Raw genomic sequence first — 24473 nt, forward strand, 5'->3', positions numbered from 1 at the left:
ATCCTATCCCTAACAAAAGACCGGGACCACTTCTATGAGGATATTGGGACATCTATGTCCTGCCAATCGAGTAAGGACCACTCCATCGCTCCCATTAACCCCACTGTCAGTGTCCTTCACTACATGCCATATCTTTACCCTGGGTATGCTGCCTTCTCATTCTTGCAGGTACCACCGGATATCCACGTCCCTGGGGAGAAAGAGATTACTCTGCCAGAAGTCGCCTCAGAGAAAGGCCCTCAGGCCTTTAGAATCTGCACCATTATAAACAAGGAACTAACTATTCTATTCCCACTTTCTAGCAATTGATTCATGGCCTTGTATGCCTTGTTTTTCCAAGTGCACACTGAAATCCTTCGTGAATGTTATGACAGTCTCTGCCTTCAGCATCCTTACAGGCAGTGAGTTTCGAATTCCCACAATCTTCTGGGTGAAAAATACGTTTTTGTTATATTCCCTAACACTCCTGCACCTAACCTTATGTCCCTTGGTCCCTCCACCAAGCGACAATATCTCTTCCTATCCATGTTCCTCATAATGTTATACATCTCAATCATGTCGCCCATCAGTCTCCGCTGCTCCACGGAAAACAACTCCAGTGTATCCAAACTCTCTTTATAACTAAAACTCTCCAGCCCTGGAAACATCCTGGTAACTCTCCCCTGCACCATCTCCAGTGCTATGATATGGATTCTAGAACTGCACATCTACACTCTAATGTTTTAAAACAGTTCAGTTCCGGCATAACTTCACTGTTCTTAAACATCAGCGAATAACAATAAGTATAACATAAACTTTCGTAATATCATTATCTACCCGTACCACCATCTTAAGGTATGAGTAGACATGCCCACCAAAATGCCTCTGCTCCTTGATGACTTCAGGATCTTGCCATTCATCATGTTTTCCTTTACCTTGTTTGTCCTACCAAGTGCATCACCTCACATGTATCTAAATTGGATTCCATTTGCCACTGATCAACCCATGGAGGCTCTTTGCAGTGAGCTGAACTCTCCAGCCATTTTCTGGCCAAGACTTTTCAGCATCTAGCTTTTTCAACACATTAGGTAAGATAGGAAGCTAAATATTAATGAGGCATTCGGAATGTTTATTAAGGTCACCAACAAATAATAATCCCTGTTTAAAGGCAACTTTCCATTGCCTAATGCATAAAAGATACAGCAAGTTGCTCCACACCGAGATCACCCTCTCCAGACTTCTCATGTGATCTTGTCTTATTGCTATGGGCCAGGTTGTTGAGATCCCTTGAGATCCTGCCCCTTAGCACTTAGGAATTGGGAAAGATACCATTGTGGAAAGGTCCTTTGTTTTGTAAAGTTAAGTTTGTTGTAATCAACGTGTTATAATAAAGAAGAGCCAATTCCCCTCTCCTTAGCCAGGATGATAATGATCTCAGAACCCTTGCCCAGGGCTAGTAAAAATACCTGAGGGTACAGATTGGCTTCACTGAAGTGAATTCTCTGAAAGGCAGGAAGCAGAAAATCTTTCTTTTTAAATTAAGTGATTTTTGTCAAGATGAGCACTGTGTGCCTCTCTTATCTGGAGATGGTGGACCAGGAAGATACACAACCTCAGGAAAGCATTACAGGTGAGTGATGTGACACCATTAAGTGCCAAGCTCCACAGTATGACTTGTCCAGCATTCTCCTGCACAGTGTACCTCGAGTCACCTTGTACATTCACTCATTTCACTTTGTGCAGACACTCCACATACCCATATGAGCAACCAATATACATAATGACCTCCAACATATTAACCTCTCGGGCACATGCCTCACAGTGCAAATTCTGCCCGTTGCTCCTTTGAACACAAGCAATTTGTGGCACTGTCACCTCCCTACTTTCTCTCTTTTCCAAACAATACCACAATAGTTGGGACACGTTGGAGGTTGGGGTTTTTGACATGTATAAGGGGTGGTTTCAGTTACCAGCCTGATCCAACAAAACAGCAAGATGTCGGCAGTGACGTCCATGAGTGGCTCAGCCTTATAAGGCAGTGTTGGTTTCACGTGTGAAAAACTGGCATGATATGGTGAACTGAGCATCCTGCCTCCTTCCACCTGCATCTTAATGGAGGACCTTACGCCTGCACGGCTGCTGTTAAAGTACTGGACAGTGCATTTGTCCAATCTGTTCTGGTGCTGCTCTGACAGCTGCCAGTGGGGAAGTGAAACTGCGAATTGGTGAAGCTTGTTGAGTAAAAGGCCTACCACACAATATTAATCACCAGAGACACAGTTATTGCACTCTGTCAGAAGGACTGCTTCATAGCATATCTATCTATTCAATTTTCCAGTTCTTCACAGCAACTGATTAAAGCCTTCACAGTTTGTCAGCTTCACTGAAACATCTTCCAGCTGTGCTCTCACCTTCTCTTAACTGTTGACTTGGAGAACACAACCTGATACTGCTCCCCTGTTTGGAAAGAGGGATTCCACTGGGAAAAATCACTGAATTGTTACTTTAATGACATCAATTGGCTTCCCACCTCAACTGCAGCATTTCTCAACTTTTCCACAAACCCACCCAACATAGCTGGAGGCAGAAACATATTGGTAAACTGACCTAATTCATTTATTTCTCATTTTCCCAGCAGTCCAGCCTCTATACCCACCTCCAAGCACCTGGGAAAATGCCCCCATTTTCCCTGCTCCTTTTCTTTTATCTATTTCAGAAGACTTCAAAATTGACAATCATGACTGATCTTGAACAAATCGCTTTGCTTGATTACTTCATGCATTTGTAATGCTTTCTAATTTGTTCTTGAATTATTGACTTGAAACAAACTGGTCTATCACTGCTTTCTTAAACAAGCTTGCTTTATGGGCTTTCTCCCCAAACCATTGGCAAACTTGAAGATTCAATTAAATTTTAACATCACTGTTATAATCTACCTGCTGACACTTTTCAAAACCTAGGCTGCATTCCTGTTAGACTTGAATGACTTGTGCATGCTAAAGTCTGCTAACTGCTTTCAGAACAAATTCTTTCCATTGCAGTTATCTTAAACCATTGTTGTGTTCCCCTCCACTGCACCTATATTAACACACCGATATTACTGCACCTATGTTATTGCACTATATTAATGCACCTATATTAACATTTTAACATTTTAAGAACAGATGCAAAATAGTAATAACTCTAATGGACCTTCAGCCTCCAGAACTGGATTCCATCTTTTACCTATGTGTAGTCTTATTCTCTCATTATTCTTTTATCAAAAATCTTATATTTTTCCCATCTGTTTGCCTTTTATTCATATTTCCTTTAGCCATTCTGATCCCCCTTGCATATTCCCTTTACTTTCTACTTTCCACATGATTATCTTCAATATCGTTCACTGTAATTTTGTCATTTATCTTCATTTTAAGTTTGTGCTTGTGTTAAACTCTAATTAACCAATAAACTATTATCTTCAGTTCATCCCCTTTTCACCTTACCAGTACTTATTTATTCTGCGCTCCTTGTTACTACTTCAGTAACCTCTCTTCTTGCTTTTCTGTTTACAAGGCAGATTCTTACTTATCTGGAGGTGGCATGGTGGCTCAGTGGTTAGCCCTGCTGCCTCACAGCACCCAGGTTCAACCCTAACCTTGAGTGACTGTCTGTGTGGAGTTTGCATATTCTCCCTCTGTCTGTGTGGGTTTCCTCCCACAGTCCAAAGATGTGCAGGTCAGGTGAATTGGCCATGTTAAATTGCCCGTAGTGTTAGTGCATTATTCTGAGGGGGGTGGGTTACTCCTCTTCAGAGGGTTGGTGTGGACTTGTTGGGCCAAAGGGCCTGTTTCTACACTGTAGGGAATCTAATCTAATTCTACTTTTGGTTATTTTCATTGTATGCCTTATTTCTTTTTATTTTTAATCTATATTGTGGTTACTACTTCACATATCAATTGTTACATTCTCATTTTGTGCGCTATAAAAAGGGCTCCCATTTCCAGCCCATGCCGAATCTTCATCCCAGCTCATTTTGTTGAAATCACCCAGTATTATTGCATTGTTGTTTTTACTTATGTGTCTCCAGATTTCTTTTACTTTTTATGAGCCACAAAACATGCATTGCGTCTTGAGAATTATTTTGTCTCATAATTCTTCAGAGCTACATGCATAGTTAGGAAACTCTATCAGAGTGACAACATAGTTTGATGTAAGTACATTGCAAAGAGCTTTGTCAGCGTGGAGTGCTTTAAACCAAGCTAGATCAGGAAATATATGGATAGTCAATGTAATTAAATGGATGGAATAGGATAAGAAATGCTGCTGAGTTCCATTACCTACCATTTCTGTGTCATGTAGGAATGACAGGATGCTTCATGTGTCCCAAATAACTACATGTGCAGATGAGGTCTCCCAGTACCTGACATGAACTCAAGGTTTATGGACTTACAAACAGACTGAACTGACGGCAGGGTTTACAGAGAGCGGAGAATTTCTTGGTATGTATGTTCCAGAAGGTCGAGTCGAAAAGTGTGACACTTGAAAAGCGCAGCAGCTCAGGTAGCATCTGAGGAGCAGGAGAATTGATGTTTCGGGCATATACCCTTCATCAGGGGCTTATGCCTAAAATGTCAACTCTCCTGCTCCTTGGATGCTGCCTGATCTGCTGTGTTTTTCCAGCACCACATTTTTCAACTTTGACTCTCCAGCATCTCCACATTCCTACTGCTTCAGAGGATTCAGAAGAATAGAAAGGGGGTGGTTATCCACCCGTGTATGAAAAGAAATACATAACAAGTTTGTCACAGAGTGCGGCACTCTCAAACATAGAAAATAGGAGGACTAGGCATTTCAAGACTGTTCTGCCATTCAATATAATCATGACTGATCATGCAGCTCAGTACCCTGATCCCGCTTTCTTCATTTGCCCCTTTTCCCTTTAGCCCGATGAACTATATCTATCACCTTCTTGAAAACATTCAATCAGCATTCATCTCAGTCCTAAATAGTCCACCCCATATCCTTAGACTGTGACTCCTGCTTCTGAACTCCCCTGCCATCAGGAACATCCTCCCTGTGTTTATACTGTCTGGTCCTCTAGAATTGTATGGGTGTTTATAGACCCCTTCTTACTCTTTTAAACTCCAGTTGATATGGATATAGAACTGGTTGGCAGGTAGTACACAAAGAATGGGAATAATTATGGGTAATTTTCTGAGTGGTAGCCAGTGACTAGTGGGGCACACACAGATCAATGCTCAGACTCCAGCGACTCATAAAATATATTAATCAGTCAGATGAGGGAACTGAATGTAATATTTTTAAGCTTGCAGATGACACAAAGTTAAGTAGGCCTGTGAGCTGTGAGGAAAATGCAAATATACTTCACTGCGATTTGGACAAGTTGGATCAATGTGCAAATGCATGACAGATGATGTATAAAGTGGATAAATATGAGTGAGGTTGTCCACTTTAGTAGCAAAACAGGAAGGGGGCTGTTATCTGAATAGTGATAGATTGGGAAAGGAGTAGATGCAACATGACCTGGGTGCCCATGCATGCCAGTCGCTGAAAGTAAACATGCAAGTGCAGCAGGGGGTGAAGAAGGCAAATAGTATGTTGAAGAGTGTGGTGCTGGAAAAGCACAGCCAGTCAGGCAGCATCCAAGAAGCAGGAGAGTCGACATTTCAGGCATAAGCCCTCATGGTATGTTGGCCTTGCTGTAATTGTACAAGCCCTTGTTCAGACCACAAATGAGTGCAGTTTTTGTCTCTTTACCTGAGGAAGGATGTTTTAGCTATGGAGGGAATGTAATGAATGCTTACCAGACTGATTTCTAAAATAGGAGAGACTGAATTATTTAGGACTGTATTCACTAGAGTTTAGAAGAATAAGAGGGGATCTCATAGAAAACTCTAAAATTCTATCAGGACGCAGTAGTTTACATGCAAGAAGGATGTTCCTGATGACTGGGGATTCCAGAATCAGGGAGGACAGTCCAAAGGACATGGGATAAGCCATTTAGGACTGAGATTAAGAGAAAATTATTCAGCCAGAGAATGGTAAGCCTGCAGAATTCTCTACCTAATGAGTTGACGCCAAAACATTAGGTATCAAAGGGTATGGGGTGAAAGCGATAAAAGGGTACAGAATAGGATGATCAGCCCTGACTATATTGAATGAGGGAGCAGGCTCGGAAGGCCCATCAGCTGACTCCTATTCTTATTTTCTTGTTTCAAATATATTTCCAATTTCAAATAAAATAAATAATTTACAGGTTTTTGGGAAAATGTAGGTAATTGTGGTAAATTGGATAGATGTACCAAAGGGCCAGCACAGGCTTAATGAGACAAATGGGCTTAGTCTGTGCTGCTTGATTGCATGATTCTACAATTCTCAATTATATTCACATGGATTCGGTCTGAACACCTGAGGGGAGCCTAAAAATGCTAGGTCTGTAATCAAATTCTATAGTATCACTGGCATCTCCAAATCCCTTGAAAACATTCAACTTAGAAATGCAGAACGTGACACTATATCAAACCAGTGTTTTGTAACCATTTAATACCCTGGAGCAATACAGTGCTGCAAGTTGCTCCAGGCAGAATCTCATGTCCTTCAATAATAATCATGGGGCAGCACTATTTCTAAATCTTAACAAAGCACTTGTCAGCAATGTTCAATGATACCTTCACAGAATGCCTGTGACCACAGCTTTGATCTATTGATCCCTGGTGTGTTTGATGGGGTTTGTGAGTAGTGAGCCCCGAAATAGGCCTCACAGGCACTGCAACCAACTGATACCAGGCTGACTCCTGGCATCTGGTGTGCTTTGGGATAAACTGGGGACCCAGCCTGGAGTGCCCCCAAGAGACCTGCAATTGGCCATTTAATTATTCAAATTGACTACCCATTGTTGCCATTTATGACAAACATCTGAACTCCTGATCTCATCCCTCCACACATACATTCTCTCTCAATGTCCACCAGCCTACTTACACAGGACCAGGAAGATTTCACCTGTTGTGCCCACAAGTGCTGCCAAGGAATTGATATAATCCATATACACTTCCTTCAAAGTGATAAACAAATTTGTAGCCGACTTAATTTCCTGTCTAAAGCTAAACCATATCTTTGTTATAGTTAATAATGGCAGTCCCTGGGTTATAAAAGAGTTCTGTTCCTGAGTATGTTTGTAAATTGATTTATACTCTAATTGTAACACAACACAATATAATATAAAATGGCCATTCATTAAGTGCATTCACATGTCAGATCCTTAAGATTATTATTCTAGTTTCTAGCTTGTAAGTACAAGTGTTCATATGTCAGATATTCATAAATCACAGACCATCTGTACATCATATCCCACTTTAGCCATTAACACTGAAACTCTGACTTTATGTTAACCAATTGTAGTTTCTAGCTGGTATAGCTCTTAGACAAGTTTCTAATTGCTTTGCAATCATGTTGACCATTACTTTTCCTTCTTAAATCTTTACTTTGCTTTCCCCAACTAAAACTGCTTCAAACTCCCACAACTGCATTGCTTTAATTTTGACTGGTTCTCTGCTATTTTTCATTTTGTTATATATTCCAACCATCCACTTATTAAAGTAACAAATTAGTTTATCCAGTCATGCGTCAGCTGGTTTGCATTTCACAAGAAAAATGTTGATTTATTTTGCCAATGTATCTGTTGGAGTTACAGGAATATCACGTATGGCACAAGAACAGAAGAACCAGAGCCTTTAGAGAAACAAAATAAAGATTGTTCGGCAATGTATACTCCAGCGAGATATGTGCTAAATGAAGAGAAGGTAGAATGGATTTTTGAACTAGAGAGATGGAGAGAGTTGAATATGAGAAAGTGACTCTGATGCCAATGTTTCGATAAAAGCCTGCCTGATTGTCTGTAGATAAAAACTGTTTTTATTTCCCTTTAAAAATATATGTAATTTGATACATAATTCAAGTGTTCATAATTTTCTAATGAGTATATTATGGATCTCTGCTCCAACTCCTATATGACCAGTACTTCATTATTAGCATCTTGCTTTTACCTTCAAGATTTTATGTATTTTTCCCCCACCAGAAGTAGAAGGATGATGTGCAGTTATTACAACCTGAGGTACAAAGCTTACATACCACTCATTTTCATAGATTATGTCCATTCTCAAGCTGTTACATACTTTGGCCTGTTGCAGTTTTTATAAATCCATTGGCTAGCTTTTATTATTTTCCTCAGCTGCCATCTATACATAATAGCTTGGTTGCAGAAAAAAAGAAAATGCAACTTGACTCAAAACATTGCATTTAGTTGAATCCATTAACAGTATACCTTTTGATCAATCTGCTTTAAGTAAATACCAAAAAGCTTGTCCCATGATAAAATGTAAAGCCTACTTCCTTAGCTGGCACAATTCTATATTAAAATAACGATCATAACAGAAGAAAATTCAACCCTCTTCCAAAGAAATAGTCTATTAGACAACTTATGTACCAGGGCGCATCTCCTTTTCACCAATGACTCTCAAAGCTTGTGGCTGTATACTTTGGAGTCTCTAGCATCAGCCTGTCCTGCTATGACACATTACCCAACCAATATTCAGAATTCCTCCCTTGCCATTTAGTGCTTAGCAGTAAGGAACAGCAAAGGAATTCTATGAGAAAGTGGATAAATGGAATCCAAATAAGGAATATAATTTCTCTTTGTCTTTACTTCTGTGGGGAAGTGACTGTTTCCCACTTGGTACCACCCTGAAATTCCATGAGTGGGCAGAACAGAATTCTCTCTCTCCCTGACTTAGCACCATCTAAAATTCTTAAGTATAATCATTGTAAAGAGCAGTGACCCCAAAAGTTAGTGAACTGGTCAGTCATGCAACAAACTTAGTTGTGAAATACCCTTTCCAGTTGCCCAAAATAGTTCTTAGGGCTGTTACATATAACCTGTCGTATAGTTAACCTAATTGTCCTAACATCAAGATAACATTAAAAAGGATCAGATATTCAAACCGACTTTGACATTTTAAAAAGATTCATGAATGTGCTCAGGATTGGAGAAACTGAGGTTCCTGGACTATACATATGAACATCACACAGTTCGGCATAATTTTAAGAGCATTGGTTGGAAAGATGCGATAACATCTAAAAATTACTGCTGGTGATATCAACATACAAGCACTTCACCTGCTGCTGCTTTAGTAGTATTGACCTGGTTAACATGAATGACATTATATCTTCAGTAAAATAGCAGTTAAGGAAATGTCCTAGAAAAATGCTGAGTGTTCATCTTTTAATAACAGCAACTATAATTTCTAGACTAAACAGTTTATAAATAATGACCATAAAGAGGGCAGTATGGCATGGCATAAAATTTCATTGCAAATAAATTAATTTAGTATTGACACCATGGCAATCCAACAGCTACCATCCACATCATCACTTGTCATTTCAGAATAAAATATTAAGATGTCTGTGTACACTCTGATGGAGTTAATTGTTGAAATATTAATAAAGGATCAAGATTGATGTCATGTTTAATCTTAAAGGCTGCAAAACCTAATGGTGTGGCACTCGTGTTTATATTATTACATGGATGATTTTGGGCCTAACATGTTGTTTGTGCCAGCACATGTATACAGGTCTTGTGCATATTTCACCAGATTTCATTTTGGCAAGGGCAACAGTATGGGTGCATGCACCAGAAATATGCAAAGTCGCCAGCTCTTGAGATCAGTAAACACGCAATGCTGATTTTTCTTTCTATCCTAGCCACTTTTGACCTGAACACTCTTGGCTAATGCCTTCTCTCAAACATGCACAGCTGAACATCCATTCAGCAGCGAGAAGAAAACCCTCCAGGATTATTTTAAAAAATTACTGCTCACTTACAGGTTAGTCACTGATTGATTTCTATTAGCTATTTCTCAGTTTATAACATAATTTAGAAGTTGACACTGCTACTTAATGGTGCAGATGTCCTTAGTCTTGACTTCAAGAGTTGTGCCCAGACTTGAATACAGTAATTTCCATCCCCTTGACAAATAAAATGTCTGGGAGAATTAGAAGTGACCCAGAGGAGTACAAGCTGCACAAGAAGTGAGAAAGAGAGGAGAAAAAAATCATTTTTATTAGTTTTGACTAAGATGTCATCTTCACCTGAGTGTTCAAATGTGTATTTCTCATATCTCAGCCTCACCAAAACGTAATGCATTAGACACCTCTACTTCACCAAGGATGTGTTCGCTGAAGTCTGCTACCTTCTGCAGACTGAAGAGTTTCATGGTACAAGGATAGCATTACCAGCCATGGCAAAAGTGACTATGGACATGAAGTTGAATGAGTTAGACTTTTGCTGGGCAGTGGCAGGTGACATTTGCAATATATTCCAGTACACTTTTCATTTTTGCATATGGAAGCCTACTGAACTGTGTGAAAAGATAGGTGAATACATTGTATTCCTTCTTGCGAGAGGGAAGCATACAAAGTGAACACGTTTTGGAAAGGCAAATCAGGGCAGGACTTATGCACTTAATGATAAGGACCTAGGGAGTGTTGCTAAATAAAGAGACTTTGGAATGCAGGTCATAGATCCTTGAAAGTGCAGTCACAAATAGACAGGATAGTGATGAAGGCGTTCAGTGCACTTGCCTTTATTGGTCATTGTGTTGAATATAGGAGTTGGGAGGTCATGTCATGGCTGTCCAGGACTTTGGTTAGATCACTTTTGGAATACTGCATTCAGTTCTAGTCTCCCTGCTGTAAGAAGGATGTTGTGAAACTTGAAAGGGTTCAGAAAAGATTTACAAAGATGTTGCCAGGGTTGGAGGGATTGAGCTATAGGGAGAGGCTGAATACGCTGGGTCATTTTCCCTGGAGTGTTGGAGGGTGAGGGATGACCTTATAGAGGTTTATAAAATCATGAAGGGCATGTTTAAGGTGAATAGCCAAGGTCTTTTCCCTGGGATTGGCAAATCCAAAACTAGAGGGCATAGATTTAAGGGGAAAGACTTATAAGGGACCTTAGGGGCAATCTGTTTCACACAGATGGTGGCACACATGTGGAATGAGCTGCCGGAGGAAGTGGTGGAGGCTGGTATAATTACAACATTTAAAAGGCATCTGGATGGGTACATGGATGGGAAGGGTTTAGAGGGATATGGACCAAATGCAGGCAAATGGGACTATATTAATTTAGGATATCTGTCTGCATGGACGAGTTGGACCAAAGGGTCTGTTTCCATGCTGCATAGCTCTATGACTCTATGACATGACTTTGCCAGTATTGTAGGCTTCTCTCTGGTGAAGAGTGCTCGTCACAGCATCCCTCCCTTTGTAGACACATTGTGTAAATTTTGAGATGTAAGACAACAGAAAGAGGATTCAGTCCCTCGACATCTAGTAGCTATAGTCAGCACAACATGCAGGTCAATCAACATTATTGTGGCAGCAGTCTGCTGCATTATCGCCATCTGAGCTACAAAGAAAGCCAAACAAAATGGCTACAGGATGATTATAGCTACCTGACAATTACCATGTTCCTGATTCCAGCACAGAAAGCACTTACATATCATCAGGATGCACACAAGAACCATTAAAACCACTTGAAAATTAATCAAACAAAACTTGGGGATGCACAAGCAATGTTCCATTGCTTGAACTATTATGGAGAAGATCTGCAAAACTCACCAGAGCATGGGTTATGATTCATTTTTGTTTGCTGCTTCCTGCAGGATCTAACCAAAATGAGGACATGGATAGTGTAAGGTGTGCAAGAGGAGAAAATCAACAAATACAACAAGACGTTGTATTTACATAATATCTTTCATATGGTAAAACAAGGTATTGCATATGTATGTTTTTAATCAAGACTTGATGTTGAGTTGTATGATGCATTATTATGGCAGATAGCCAAACTGTTTTTGTAAAGATTTGTTTTGGAGGATATATTATAAGGAGGACAGAGAGTTACAGTGTACAGAGAAGGAATTTCAGTGTCCAGATGACTAAAGGCGAAACCAACAATTGTGGAGTAATGAAAATTAGGGGTATCAATGAAGCTTGAATTAAATGAGTACAAATATCTGGGAAAGTTGTAGAGCTGGAACAGATTATATACATGAAAAAAAGAGCGCAGCTATGGAGGAACGTAAAATTTTAAAATTGAGGCATTATTTGTGTAGAATCCAATCAAGTTCTGTGAGTTCAGGAAAGATGACTGAATGGAGTTTATGGCATGAATTAGATAGACATTGGAATTTTAGATGACATCAAGTCTACATAGAGTGGACTGTGGGACACCGACTAGGAATGTATTGGAATCATCAATGTGAAAGATAACTGATGAACTGAGCCTTATATGGAGGTAGGGAGAATTGTGAAGGTGGAAACAAATGGTTTCAGTAAAAGTCAGAAGCTTATCCTGGGGATCAAATATGATTCACATTTAGGGACAGAATGACCCAAACTGTGCTTATTTTTTAGTTTAGCTATGAGAGATTATTAAGCTCAGTATATTTTAGCAATAACTGGTTTATATATTAAAGGAATTACTTACAGCATTAAAGAAGTATGACTAACTTTGCTGATTCCACGATCCTTTTCCTCTTTCCAATGTATCCAAATGAGTCTCTCTGATATTCTATCCTTTCTCTTCATCTCTTACATTGTCCCAGACATTAATCCTTTTGAGCACTTACATCAGATCTTTCTGTATTCATTATTATTTTGACAAGAGATTAGGTTAGTTCAGTTGGTTGGACAGCTGTGTTGCACTGTAGAGTGATACCAACAGTGAAAGTTGAGATTACCACAAAGGTTCCGTCTTCTCAACCTCAAACCCCATCTGAGGCATGGTGTCTCTCGCTACCAGTCATCCTTTCTCTCTCTCTCTCTCTCTCTCTCTCTCCAATGAGAGTCTGGTCCTCCGGGACTACCACAAGGTTATTATTTTGATATGTGACCAATGTCAACTCAAATCTCTAACATCAGAGATTCAAACAATCAGAAGATTTCAAAACTCTCCCTGATCTTGATTGCTCTTGTAAGACCCAGAAGACTTTCTCTGATTTATTATTTCTTGATTTCATACAGTTTTCATGAGTTTCATCCAAACATATGGAGGATTGATATCTTTGATGAATAATCATAAAGTTATCCTGCTTCTTACTGAATTGTATACCAAGTGAGATCTCTGTTGATTATCATCTCTTTGGTCAATTACTTATTCTCTGCCTTGGTCTTTAACTCATACTTTTCTCCTTTAATCAGTCTATTATGATAGCTCTTGTTATAGTTTAAGCTTATTGCTTTTGAGAAAAGGTTTCTTCATCTTGAACTGTTTGATAGTCCTGCATTTCTAGTTCCAGTAATACTTTGTTTTTTGGATAGAATAGGAAATGGCATTTAGCTCTGACAGTGCAAAGCTACATTTAAGTGAAGTGGATTTGTAGGTTACTAAAATGGTCCTCAAATCTCCACTTTTCTTTAGAAGTGCTTCAATAATTCTGACTCCTCTTTCAGCTTCAGTATTGTATTGAGAATGTCTCAGGCAAGAATTACAAATCCAGCATTTTTCACAATCTGTATGATGTAGTTATTTATAAATTGTACATCAATTTTGGAGAGAATCTGATCAAGAATTCCAAGTATTGCGTAAATCTCTCTTTTTAAAGCTAAATTATAGTCTCAGTAGTTGCTGTATACAATGTGACTTTGGTCCACCGGGAAATAATGACGGACAATCAAAGAAGATTTTCTATTAAACATGAATAGCTCCAGCTCCAGACATTCCTGAGGCAGGGTTAGAATTTGAGTTGGAACAAGAAGTTCTTTCAGTTTTAGTCTTTGGCAATTAGAAATAATTTATTTGACAGATTTTGGTATTCCTGGTTACCACACAGATGATGGGGCAGGTGCTTTGTATTCTGCAATACCCTTGTGGTTCTGGTGTATTTTCTCCAAGGTATTTTCTGAGGTGAAATTAGAATCACCAACCTCTATTCATGTAACCAGCAAATCATCCATAATTATAAAATACTCCATGCTAACATTGACATTGGTGAATGCAGATGCTTCTTCACCTTGCATCTCACATGACAAAGTTCTTGCAGCTATTCTGAAATTGCCATCCAGTGTGCTGCAGCGACCTGGGAATATGATTCCTCTGTTTCAAAATACACATAGCATGGTCAATGATATCTCGAGACAATGCATTTGCTGTTGTTCACAATTTGCTCATACTTTTACCATTTCATAAGTGCACCTCATTCATCTCCATTGGAATGTTAGGATTTGTAGAGACTTTCAGGAGAGTTATTTCCATCAAGTAATGAGATTAGGAATTGTGCTCTTTCTCCATGACAACCTTTAAGAAGGTTTCATAGGCCAAAGATTGTAAAAGTCTTTTTTCTATGATGGAGTATCTCATCCCAGTTATGACAATGCCAAGATAAATAATGAGCTGTATGTGATGCCAAATGGCTAACATTGAAAGAGGAATACCTCAACACTGTAAATAAAACAGCAACTTTGGCCAGTAGTGAGGGGTTATAATGTGTTAAGACATTTGGCAAGATCAGCATTTCCTTGACCTTTTGAAACAATCATTTGAGTTTTCTTCAAAATTCCTCTTAAGAGTTCTAAGAGTGCTAGATTTAGCAAAATATTTTCTGAGTTGCTTAACCGTTCCAAGTGAGCATGAAGGTCTTGAACAACCTGGAAAATGGGAATTCACTAATGGTTCTTATTTTTTGCAGGTCTATTTTTTGCACTTGCTGCTAATTATGCGTTCGAGGGAATGGTAGATTTTTTTTAAGAATTCACACTTATTGTTACTGTAGGCCTTCTCCTGGTCAATGATTTAAATGTGCTTACACCCTCTGATAGCATGAAATATTTGACATAGCTCTTTGGAAAATTTCAGGTGTTGAGGTTATACTGAATGTCAGAAGATTAAAATGAAATCTTCTGAAAAAAGTAAAAAGATCATCAGCAACTCTGATTTTACAGCCAACAAGACTTGCCAAAACCTGCAGTTTATGTCCAGCTTTGTGGCTGTGGTACTTTTGGACAAATTCCCAAGCTTTCATCCATCAAGAGCATTGAATGAATTACTACAGCATTATTAAGTTAATTCTATACAAATACAAAGAGTACTGTTAATTTTCAGACCTGGAACCATTCCAGAGCACTACAATGTAGGTTTAGTGACGGGAGAAATTATTTCCGTTGTGGTCATCTCTTTTAGCTGAATTAGATTTGCTTTATTGATGAGTGTACTATTTTCTTAGGCATGAAAAGACAAAGGTTTAACATATTTCCACAAAGCAATATTATACTTGGTCTTATATCTTCCTAGATCAAGAAATAATTTTATCAAGTCTATTTTTTAAAAAGCACCTCTTTGATCCCTGCTACTTAACTTCTTCCACTTTCTGGTGTGACAGTGGCTTTAAGAAGCGTCGCTTTGTCCTTTTTTTAAAAAAAAGATGCTTTAAGACAGAGGTGATAAATTGTCTCTTCCAAGCTAATAAAGTAAACAGCTTGGCAGGTCCTTTTTTAAGTTAGAACAATAGAAACATCATGAATAGGTGGAGTCAGGCTCCCATAAAACAAGGGTTTTAGTTTAGAGTTATTGAGGGTATTGAAATTGGTTGTGGAAGCTGTTATAACCTTTCTGCCAAAGCAAAAGCTGGAGTTCTCCCTCTCTCTGGCAAAGTTTTCTCTTGGTGCTCTTTTCTCCTGGACTGGAGAAACATTGCATGTGAGGCAATCTATTTTATTGAATTTGCCTTTGCCAAGGGTGTGTTTATGACATATTACTACATTGGAACAGTTGCTGGTTAGTAGTTAAATACTCTATTTGGTCTTGTCCATAACACTGGATAAAATTAATGTTTAAACAACAGCTTCTATATAAAATGCAAAATTCTTGATTTTTGTCAAAGTGTTTCAAACACCTGCCTGAGCTTGTACTGGAGTACTGCTTTCCCTCTACTTCGAAAGTTAACCTCTCCTGAATCAAATTAATTCAGTTGGTTTTTAGGCAACTTTGGAATAAAGTTAGTGATACATCTGTTGACATTTATATCTGCTTTCCAAATTGGATGATGTGGAGTAGTGTTCTGATCAAGGAGATTTCATAACCATGAAAGTCAGAGTTTTACTTTTGCACATCTTCCCAAAGGGCCAACATTTTGAAGGGAAAGCATTCCAGCTTTTTTGCAGGACACTGTTGGTGCAACACACTGGCAGGAGTTTACAGTATTTAGCACTTTCCCTCTCAAGTGTAATTTGCTTTTCTGGTATTTCTTTCACAGTATTATGCTTAAGGAGCTGTCTGGTGACTGGAGGTTTCATGAACCAAGGTTTTCTTCATCTCTCAGAGTTACGCTTCTGTTTACACACCTCTGCATATATCAACAGCTATATTGCTTTTTCTAAGGTGAGCTCTTCCTTAGTCTGCAAAAAGCCTGATAAAGATTAATCAGCAATATCTACATGGTGTAACCTCATATTAATTCTATTTTAGATCTCCATATTTGCATTCTTTAACTAGCCTGTAAAGGTCATCAATAAAAGTGTCTATTGGCCTCTGAGCACTTCTGACTAATTTGGCTTGAAGATCTTGTTTCTCACCAGGTTGCAGTCACTATCAAAAGCTTTTAAAACTTCCTCAAATTTGTTTGAAGCATCTTTATTGCATTAATTTGCAGTAACATCATCTGTTATTGTTCTATGGAGTATGATGTCAACTTGTTTTGCTTTGGAATCCCTTCCTAAATTCGAAGCAATTCCTTATCTCAATTTTCTTTCTCTGAAGTACCCTGGTTTGAGTCTGATTTTGGCGCATTCATGTGTTCAAATCGCTCAGATAATATCTCGCTTTTTTTCTTTAAACTTTCTAATTGATTAACTTGCTGGTTTAAGTTTTCCTTTGGTTTTGAATGTTTTCTCATACTCCCACTGCAGTCACTGATATTTCTCAAAGAACCTCTCTGTTAGACTAGTTACTTATATTTTGAAACATGCGAAAATCAAAAGCTGTTTTATTTCAGTTTAATAACCTTTTCACTGCCTCTTCCTGCAGCTGCATTTGGTTAAGGTTTGCTTTTCTATTTCATTGCCTCCACAGTTAATGGTGTCAATATCACATTGAGTCTGTTAGGTGTTTTATTATGAGCTGCCTTTTCTAAAGGGTAGAATCTCCCAGCCTAGCTGTCTGTCTAGTGTGCCATTAAGACATTTCTTTTACCATGTAAAGGTTGCTTACCACTTCCCTGATAGCTCTGACTTGAAGCCTGCAATTACTTGAGTAGGATTTTCTTTATAGGCTTCTTAGGTGTAGCCTGAGTGCCTTTGCAAGTTGATTTTTTTGACTGTTGCACTGCCTACTTTCTGTCTACAGAGTAACCTTTGGAGTTTTTTGCTGTCTCTTTCCAATCTACTTCCCAGATTTGGTGTCATTTGTTTCAGGTTTGATTTTGGAAATTTCTTTAAACTTTATTTTTCAAACGCTTCTGGTATTATTCACAATCATTGCATATTTGATTAGTCTAGCTGGGAGAGTTTACTGATCTTTCAATCTTTTAACAAGAACAAGATTTTTATATGTTACTTAACCAAGTATAGCATTACAGAAGTATGGATAATTGATAATGCCATGATACTCTCCCCTCATTGTCATTTTATGTGATTATTTAAATTATCATAGTGGTGGGTTCTACTCACACTGTCCCAGACATTAATCCATTCAAATCTTTGTATTGAAGCCCAATGAATTCAAGCTCAATTCCCTATTTACAAACAGTTCCACACATCATGTTCTCTTTATTACTGCCATGAAGGCATCCACACAAGTGACAATGCTGAAATAAAATTCCACCACAAAATGAACATTACAAAACAACTCGCTAAAACAAATCAGAACATATTCTGTACAAAACTAATCATGCTTGTGCTTATCTTTTAGCCCTGAATTCTGTATGCCTTTACTAGTCTTAGTGATGCTATGTAGTGCTACTCCAGGGGCTGCAACATGACTAACGGAAGGCAGCTGACTTTCAATGGGGAAAATGGCAGATCAATGACATCAAGCATCTCAGGCCCTAAAAGGCCCAACATCTTTAGTATGAATGCTTGCAGCCTCAGGCTGGCTGGTTGACAAGTAACAGAAAGGACACCAACAGATCGGTGAATATTTTGATCTTGAGGCAGAAAGCAACACAGAATCTCTGAAATCCCAAAAGCGTAAATCATAGGAATGTGTTGAAGTGCTAGAGTGCTACAAGATTCTGTCAGGCTCTTTACACATACTGTCCCTAGTTCTGGTGGTACTTAGTGATTTCAATCTCAGGTTCCATTACAGCTTTCAGAATTTGATTGATCCATTGATGGTGTTTCTTCCATAGCTCCCTTCTGGTTAAGTACTGAAACTAATTATAGTACCATAGAACCATAGAAATGATACAGCACAAAAGGGTGCCACTCGGCCCAACTTGAACATGCCAGTCCATGTATGATGTGTCATCTTGCCCTGTAAGAGAGAGAGAATGTATCTATGCTCTGTGTTTAGAACATAGATCGATATAGCAAAGTCTCTGGCTATTTACTCTATCTATGCCTCTCATCATCTTGTACACCTCTATCAAGTCACCTCTCACCCTTCTTTGTTCCAACGAGAAAAGCCTTAGCTCCCTCAACCTTTTTTTAAATTAAATGTGCCTTCCAATCCAGGCAGCATCCTAGTAAATCTCCTCTGCATCCTTTCTAAAGCTTCCACAACCTTCCTATAATGAGGCAACCAGAACTGAACACAATATTCCAAGTTTAAGTGATGTGATAATCTGCATGAACAGTTGACAATGTGTGAAGGCCAGAGCAATCTCTTCCCTTGCCTCCTTCAGTGTCCTGGGATAGATCCCAGGACGGCACAGCGGCACAACGGCACAGTGGTTAGCACTGCTGCCTCACGGCACCAGAGACCCGGGTCAGTTCCTGCCTCAGGCACCTGTCTGTGTGGAGTTTGCACATTGTCCCCGTGTCTGTGTGGGTTTCCTCCGGGTGCTCCGGTTTCCTCCCACAGTCCAAAGACATGCAGGTTAGGTGAATTGGCCATGCTAAGTTGCCCATAGTGTTAGGTTGAAGGGTAAGTGTAGGGGAATGGGTCTGGGTGGGTTGCTCTTCGGAGGGTCGGTGTGGACTTGTTGGGCCAAAGGGCCTGTTTCCACACTCTAGGGAATCTAATCTAATCTAATCCCATCAGGTCCTGGGGATTTATCCACCTCAATGTTCGTCAACACCCCCTCATTATCAATATAAACATGCCCTAGAATATCAATATACCCCTCCCTAATCTTACCATTATCCATGTCCTTCTCCTTGGTGAATACTGATGTGAAGTGGTCATTAAGGTCTTTACCCACTTTCTCTGGCTCCACTCCTTTATTCTTGAGTTGACCTATCCTGTCCCTAGCCAGCTTCTTGCACCTCATGTACATATAAGATGATTTTGGATTCTCTTTAATCGCGCTTGCCAAGAATATGTCATGACCCCTTTTAGACCTCCTCATTCCTGCTTTTTTTCTGCACCCTTTCTATTCCTCAAGGGCCTTGTCTATTTTCAGTTTCCTAAACCTTATATATGCTTTGTCTTTCTGATTAAACTTTCAACACCATTTGTCACCCAGGGTTCTCAAATGTCACCAATCCTTATCTTTCATCCTTACAGGAATACATTGGTCCTGAGCTTTGGTCAACTGACCTTTAAAATATTCCCTCATGTCAAATGTTGATTTATCCTGAAACACATCCAAAGATGTGCAGGTTAGGTGAATTGGCCATGCTAAATTGCCCATATTCAGGGGTAGATATAGGGTAGGGGAATGGGTCTGGGTGAGTTACTCTTCAGAAGGTCAGTGTGGACTTGTTGGGCCAAAGGGCCTGTTTCCTTACTATAGGAAATCTAACCTAATCTAAATCTAATCAGATGCTCTCAATCGAACTTCTCCAGCTCCTGCCTAGTACTATCATGACTGGCCTTCCACCAATTTAGCATATCACTCAACAACTAGTCTTATCCTTATCTAAACTATCTTAAATCTTATGGAATTATGATCACTGTCCCCAAAATGCTCTCCCATTGAAACCTCGATAACCTGGCCTGGCTCATTCCCCACTACAAGCTCTAGTATGACGCCTTCCCTTTTTTGGACTATCCACATATTGTTTCAAGAAATAGATGTACTTCACAAATTCTCTACCACCCAAACCCGTGGCTCCAAGGGAATCCCAATCAATATTGGAGAAGCTGAAATCACCCATGACAAAAACCTTGTTAATTTTACATCTTTTCTTTATCTGCTTGCATACCTGTTCCTCTATCTCCTGCTGACTATTGGGAGGCCTATAGTATAACCCCATCATGATATCTTTTCCCATTGTGCCCTGATAGTTTGTCTGGAGCTTTTCCTGTCAAGGAGATATCTCTCCTTAACGAAGAGGTTCAATACAACATTGGAACATCTTCTAGTCCTTGCTTTGCCATATTATGTGATCACTGCACATTCTTTTATCTCAAAGATATTTCCTAAACTGCTTCAGTCAAAATGCACATCCTCTTTAAGTATTGCAGATTTCTTTAAGTCATTTTTCGGGCCTCCTGCTCAGGCAGGTAGCTACTTAGTACCATGTTCCACACTACTTGCTTTTGGAACTCACTTCAATGAACAGACAGCATTTTACCTGTACTGAAGGCAACAGACATGAGTTAATCACACAAAGAGATCATCATGCCAATTTTCATATTTTATCAAATATTGGAACCAATATATTTCAGTTTATGGATATTTGAGCATGCCCTGGTGCTCCCTTAAAACTGACAGAAAATATTCAACACAATACTGGTTGATGTGCCACAGTGTTGCTTGTAAACAAAAATAAAGTTAGCAGTAAAACAAGTAACTATGCAAAGAACTATGCTGTGCAGTAATGAACATGTTTCCAAGCAATTACTGGAGATCAACTGCAAATTTGAGCTTGTAGATAGAGATCAAGATGTGCTAGGGAGTAGCTCTTATTAGTAAGATGAGGCAGCAAAAGATTATTCAACATGCCTAGAAAATGAGAGCAGACCAAGCTAACCTATCGAGGCCAAAGAGGGTGACTGCTGTGTCCTTGTTGAGGCAGAGAGGAGGAAAAGTGAGTAATTATGATGAAGAGAGGTAGGAGTGGACTTGGGACCTGCTGAAGGGAAGGGAAAAGCAGTGACAGTTTGGATCAGATGGAGGAGACAGGAAAGGCAAAGAGCACAATTTGGCTAAGACACAGGAAGAAGGAAGGAATTACATTTATAGAGTCCTTGCCTGCAAATTGGGGGTGGAGGGTGTGCCTCAGATTGGAGAGGGTGGGAAGGCAGATGTCCAACAGAAGAGGCAGGGTGCAATCTAGTGAGGAAATAGGGCAGCAGCCAAAAAATGGGGGAGAAAACTGAAGCTAGAGGTGAGGAAAGGCTAAAACAGAAGAGTATGTGCGAGGGAAAACAGAGACTGGGAAAGAGAAAATTACTGCAGATGCTGGAATGTGAACTGAAAACAAAAAATGCTGAAGATCACAATGGGGCAGCATTCATGAAGAGAAATTCAGCCAACCCTTCAAGTCTAGAAGTGGAGTGGGCTGGATGGGTAGCCAGGAGAAGAGAAGACAAAATGGATGTTGGAAAAAGCAAAAAAGGGAGACAGAGAAGTTGCTAGATGACTAGAGTGGTCCTGTTGAAAGAACAGTAGGAAAGCAGGGGGAACAGAGTGGGAGAAAAAAAGGAAAGGAAGCAAAACAGTCAGCAAAAGGGAGTTTCAGAAAGGCAAGTGAAAAATCTACAAAAGGGCAACACCTACATAATCTCTATTGTTTCCAGGTTCTCTCATTCAATGCTTGTATTTTAAGCTTGGCTTCTATCTGACAATTTCCCAGGGTGACTGTGTCTGCATTCCATTTATCCAATCTGTTTCAAAATAGTTCATAATACCGTTCAAAAGAAATCTTTAATGTGGCAAGGTGAATCAATATAAGACTGTTACTGCACTTATTTCCTTTTTTGGACAATATTTAGAAGTGTGTAAAGTACAAAAATGGCTGAACCTGCCACATAACAATATCTCAGCAAGTGCATTTTAATTCTTTGTGTGTATTGAGCTCCCCCAAACCAGATAGTCGATGGTTAAAAACAATGCTTAATCCTTCAAAATAGTTTAAAAGGAAGCAAAGTTCATTTTAGCCAAATTAGATTTTATACCTAATTTGTTATTTTTTAAGCAATTTGCTCAATAGGTTTTAATAACTAAGTTGTTGGCAGAATGATAGACAAGTTGCTTCAATTTAATTAGATGTGTTTTGTTGCTAAACACCATTAGATTCCAAAAATGATTACTATAATTCCTAACAAAAAAAGCATACAAATGCCAAAGTAAAAATATGTAAATTTAATCCTTAGACTAATATCAAGACTCCTGTCCTACAATGATCTTGCATAATGTTATTCTAAGACTTTGGGATTGATGGTTACTTGGTCTATTTAGTTCAGCACACTCCCATAGTTTCATTTGTGGATTATACAATTGTCCTCACATACCTGACGTCCAACACTACCTTGAACGCTGAAAGGCAATAATTCGTTTACTGACTGGCACATCACTTGTTGCAGTGTTCGCAGAAATGCAGCACTTTATGGTTAAGCACGTTTTTTTCCCCCTTCTCTCTCTGCCTTTTGATTTCGATTGTCTTATTAGCTTTCTCACACTACACCTAATGAGCCATCGTACCTTTCTTGGATTGTAAAAATGCCTGAAGTGAAATCATGACAGGAAACCTAATTACCAATGTACCACAGCAAAACACAGCATGGAAATTATCAGACAAAAGGACGCTCTAGTTTGATACACTTTTCTTTTTGGAGAAAACGCCACCGATATGCGCCTAACATGCTAATTTCTCTTCTCAGTTTCCTGTCTTCAGAAGCAGCGGTCGGTTCTCACCTAATAACACTTCGGATCGTTTCCCATATATCATAAAGAGAATAAAATGAATATTAACCCAACCTATAAAATTAAGCAGCAATTTTTCTTCAGTGATGCAATTTGGATACGCTATATTAGATGGAGAACAGCCAAAATAATACAACTAAACACAATTCTGGTCGGGAGTAGGAAAGGACAAAAATCCATCCTGTGCTATGGCACAATAAAACTGGTCCTTATGTTTAAACATGCTATCACAATAGAAATCCGTTTCGACAAAGGCAAGAAATCCCATTCAATAACCAACTACTTTGATTTTGCAATCAGGCTACCAACTAAGCCTCAGATGATAAGATTAAAGGGAGTCCAATCACAGAGGAGTGAATAGTCTTGCACTCATTATTGGAAAGGGGCTGCAGAGAACGAGAAGGGCTCGGTTTTATTTTACTTGATGTACTGGTGCCTATGGAGTCTACAAGATGCAAAACACTCAGACCCACATCCTAAATCTGCAACCTCCTGCACAATGATGGCTGCTTTTAAACCACTCACCTGGTTCCTTCACTCTTTTTTTCCTGTCCGGTGTATTGTGGATGCGCAAGGATTTGACTCACCGATGAGGACCAAGAACACAAAAGAGGGGGAGATAATATCGGACATGGGCTGGGGGGGGGGGAGTGGGTGGGCTTTACATCTCTCCACGCGGTAAAGCAATGATGTAAGACCTTCTAGGATTGGGGTTTTTTTTTGTCTTCACGCCAACCTCTTCAAGAATGGGCTTCCCCGCTCCGATACATGACGGAGAAAATTCCATCAGTGCAAGGCAGGACAACGAAGGACAGACAGACAGACCCACACACACACACACACTCACACAGACAACGCTAGGAGGATACCTCCACGTACCTCAGAGAAGCTGCTGGAGCCAGTAACCAGGCTGTGAGAGAACGCTGACCTTTCAGACGAATTCCCGTTTTAAAATTTAAAACACACGCGCGCCAAATCAGTTCCAGCTCCCTTCATCACATCAGTCTCTTTCTGTGCCAAGAGAATGCCATCCCTATTGCCTCCCGTCAAAACAGCGCTGTCAGATTACAGCGAATCCCCCGCCTTCTGGAGCCCAGACCCTGCTGAAAGATGACGCATGTTCCCTCTGCAAACTAAAGGAAATCGAGAAAAAATTGCATCTACAAAAATTGTCGCAGCCCTTTTCTCGTTTCAGCGGAAGCAATGAAAAACTCCAACATTCATCTTCCCAAACGCCCAAGCACCGCCCCTCACTTTAGACACACCGCCAAACCCCAAACAGCAAGACACCCTGGAATGCCTGGTCTCCACTGGGAAAGGTCATCACTAACAAGGCGGCTGCTGCTGGACTGACCATGCGCTGGGTGTCTGACCGTGCTCTGGGTGTGTGGCCATGCCCTGGGTGTCTGACCATGTCCTTTGTGTCTGGCCATGCCCGAGATGTCTGACCATGCCCTGGGTGTGTGGCCATGC

At 39.7% G+C, this 24473-nt stretch overlaps 1 protein-coding gene across 3 annotated transcripts in view; it reads right to left on the reverse strand.

Moving 5' to 3' along the window:
* The window catches only part of nrxn1a (neurexin 1a), a 1866202-nt gene extending 1841992 nt beyond the window's left edge, over positions 1-24210 (reverse strand). For 2 of the 3 annotated variants that reach the window (XM_072580867.1, XM_072580862.1), the window contains exon 1: positions 23880-24210. The gene's annotated coding sequence lies outside the window, so the exon portion shown is untranslated. Of the gene's footprint in view, positions 1-23525; positions 23682-23879 lie in introns of those variants that run through there. The other variant, XM_072580863.1, reaches the window with a different exon arrangement.
* Between the last annotated feature and the right edge of the window lie 263 nt (positions 24211-24473).

Source organism: Chiloscyllium punctatum, chromosome 11, assembly GCF_047496795.1.
Source record: "Chiloscyllium punctatum isolate Juve2018m chromosome 11, sChiPun1.3, whole genome shotgun sequence".
Classification (NCBI taxonomy): domain Eukaryota; kingdom Metazoa; phylum Chordata; class Chondrichthyes; order Orectolobiformes; family Hemiscylliidae; genus Chiloscyllium; species Chiloscyllium punctatum.